General features: G+C 32.8%; 1 long non-coding RNA gene across 1 annotated transcript; it reads right to left on the bottom strand.

The window, feature by feature from the left end:
* Positions 1 to 291: 291 nt before the first annotated feature.
* LOC149798189 (uncharacterized) lies at positions 292 to 2,673 on the bottom strand. The gene is made up of 3 exons (XR_016421980.1): positions 2,582 to 2,673; positions 667 to 893; positions 292 to 424 (listed from the first exon to the last, which is right to left on the bottom strand). It is a non-coding gene; the product is annotated as an uncharacterized LOC149798189 (long non-coding RNA).
* Positions 2,674 to 3,562: the final 889 nt, after the last annotated feature.

Consider the following 3,562-nt stretch of genomic DNA (forward strand, 5'->3'; position numbering starts at 1 on the left):
TTGAAAATCTATAAATATCAGGAAAGAAAAATATTCTTCAATGTTTTCGAAGACCATCTATGACAATATTAGACATATGCAGCTCATAAATACTTATATATCTTATATGATAACTACTTTACATAAGGAATATGAAACATATTGCTGAACGCTGTTTTATTTTAAAGAAAACTAGAAGGGAAGGAGACGGTGATGACCACCAAAACGGTTCGCAATTGTACGAGAATGTTTGGGAGAGAGAAAGTGAAATTGAACCTTGTAGAACTGAAACACTATCATGATAAAAACAACTTTTTGATTTTATCAGTAAATGGAATTTATTCTTGGATAAGATATTAATTCCAACATAACAATATTCCAAAGAGAGGTGTCTTATTCTGTCCATTCTGGCCCAGTCCTTACGTATGTATGTTCTTCTTAATATCTGTAAAATATGAAAGAAGAATCAAGTGAGTATGTGCTGGATGTATTGGTAAAAGCAAAACATTATGTTTATGCTAATAATTATATGAAGGGAGAAAAGCGATAATGTGAGTACTTCGAATTGTAAGATTTAGATGTACAATGAGTATGAGGAGATTGTGGTGGAGAACTTAATATTGAAGAAGCACTGTATCTTAATTCTCTAATATATAATTGTCTAAGATGAAGAGTACAAATTCTTACTTCACAGGGGGTTTAATGTGAGGGTATCCACCCCAAGCACCGAATCTTCCCCAAGGCCCGAAATATCCACCATATCCACCGCCGTATCCCCAGGGAATTCCACCACTGTATCCACCATATCCGCCATAACCTCCAATTCCACTGTAGCCGCTGTAACCGGTTTTCGGGATGGCTGCGATAGCACAAACCATGCAAGCAAGAAGAACTAGTACAGCCTTCATTTTCGTCTGCCCAACAAGATAAGTAGCACAAAAATAATCATAATTAGTGTTATGAACACCGAAGAACGTGTAATAACGAACAAATATTAATTTTGAGGTACAGAACAATCTATATTCCTTAAAAGCAAACCTAAAATTGTGTAACGCAGTAAAATCAGATGGCCCACGTACGCCTCTGATCCGCCCCGAACCTCTTAATTATATTTTATATTATAACATTGAATGTCATAGCTCTTTTAGGTAGTGCATGTGTTTCTTATGACAGATTATTCAATTGTATGTTTCGCCTTTGTTCGTTATTGAGCGTGGACAGTTTACCAACCTGATTATTGGAATATTTTGTCTAATTGTATTTGATGATATCTTGGGATATTACCAAATATTTATTCAACGCCCGACATTGTTTCTAGCTTAGAATATTCTGGAAAGGAAATTGCTGACAATATAATGTAATTTCCCACTAACATCTAATGAATTCCAGAGTATTTTCTGCAGTGTCATTGGTAAGGAATACATATGTCATGGCATTCAAGACTATTGAAATTCATTCGGAACGCTCTCTTATTCTTTTTACCTGTGATAGGACATTTAAGAGCGATTCTTATTTATTTAATAATGCTGTAAGTGACGTTTAAATTTTTGCTTTCTATCTACTGAAATATATTATTTGTTGATTTTATTAAACATGTTGATTTCGCTTTAATCTGTTACATAGCTTAGGACCTAGATTCGTAACAAGGAGAAATCGTAAGAAGGAGAAACACTAATATCCTCCCTCTGTTGCCTGACAATATTGAAGTTTTGGCGGACGATGCAGTTCTCAAGAGAAAAATGGAAAACCATAAATAACCGAAAATATGGTGCACAATATAGTCTTGAAATGTGACAAAAATATTTGTCTACACTTATTTCAAACCACGTTTTATAGTTTTGTGTCCTATATAATGTAAGCTTTCATTTTGTAGGAATGTGTGAACTAAATAAATATACCAGCACAAAGGTTTTATAAGACAAGAACAACATTTATGGCTGACGAAGGCCACATGTTGATACATGCACAATGGATCGAATGTATGGTCCTTCTAATACAAATGATGTTGCACTTATACAATGCATATATTTAGGGAATCTGATGTACATAACATTAATAAATATGGAGGTAATATTTCCGTTGCTACAATATAAATATAGTCATTTAAAACACGTCATTTATCATATCCAAATGCCCAAGTTAAATATTGTGAATACGTCAGTTTTTTATTTGTGATGTTGTGAAGTTTGTCTGACATAGAGGGCACGGATTTCATTAATATTGTTTTTCCAATGTCCACTATAGGAAACGTGGTGACAAAGACACAACTGGTCATTTTTGAATAAAATGCGCTATAGTAATGTGGCCGTATATGCAATTTATAAAATTTAGAGGCGATTAGAAAATTAAAATAAATATGTATGGCTATCGATCTTTTGCTTTCATTTGTTTGACAAGGAACCTATTTTAAAATATGGGGATGCAAGAGAGTTTTCATTTTTCACATATACGAAAACTCATGTAATGATGTAGTCATTCATGTGAGCACATAACAAAATAATACAGTTGTTTAGAAAGTAAACGTATTGGAGTATATTGATCAGAATTAATTAGTATGTTGTTATCTTGAACACTAATTAACATGCAGAATAAAATTACTTACCTGTATTTGTGGTAGCAAGGCACTGAAGCTCTAAATGAAGAAGTCTCCGGATTGGCAGCCGCTGTGATAGCTTGTTTAATCGATGGTCAATTTATACCTATACTCCGGGTTTTTTCATCCACGATGTCAGAATTAATTGTGCATGATCAATGATAGCGCAGAAATGAAAGATGTAAATTAATGCTAATGTGCTTTCGCAAAATTGTCCATTTTGTAAACTGATCAAACATTTTGAAAGATGACAAATTGGAGAATTCAAATTGTGTGTCTTCCGCTGAATAATTTATAAAACATCTACAAGGATAGGAAGATGTATAAAAAATACCATGGTACAGGCGGCAAATTTTATTTATATAACTTCATGATATCGTTACTAATTTCCATACAGAGACAAAGAGACATTTTTTGTTACGTATATTTTTTCATATTATCTCTTGGCCTTTTAATATCTGTATGTTATGCATGTCTATATTATGTACTTGACATTGTCCAAAACCAAAATATAGCCTTGCTAGTGACTAGTGACATTTTATTATATAAAGAACATAATAAATGGTAATATTGTCTCTATGATTGTGGATCAAATAGTCAGTTCCTTATAAAAGTAAACATTTTTCCTACAATTTGGGTTGAAAGATACAGTCTTGACTTGGACCTTAGAATCTAGTAGAATGGAAAATTCATTAAGTGGCAGACTATTATAATAAAATGGTAATCGGGACCCAGATTAAAGGAGGCGTACACAAACTTGTTTATGTGAAAATGACTAATTCTTGCCTTACGATATAAAGCAGAATCATTCTTACTGTTGTTTCCACTTTTTGATTTGGTAGGATCAATTTATTCAAATTGTTATTCACTGGGAATTCAGTGTGCTGATCAATAATATTTTTGATCTAGAACATTGATTTAGAATTATGGTGAATTCAGACATGGAGACTTTGGATTATTTTATTATGTCGTATTGAAAAACTCTCAGGA

Source organism: Sinohyriopsis cumingii, chromosome 6 (genome assembly GCF_028554795.1).
Source record: "Sinohyriopsis cumingii isolate HCF-2022 chromosome 6, ASM2855479v2, whole genome shotgun sequence".
Classification (NCBI taxonomy): domain Eukaryota; kingdom Metazoa; phylum Mollusca; class Bivalvia; order Unionida; family Unionidae; genus Sinohyriopsis; species Sinohyriopsis cumingii.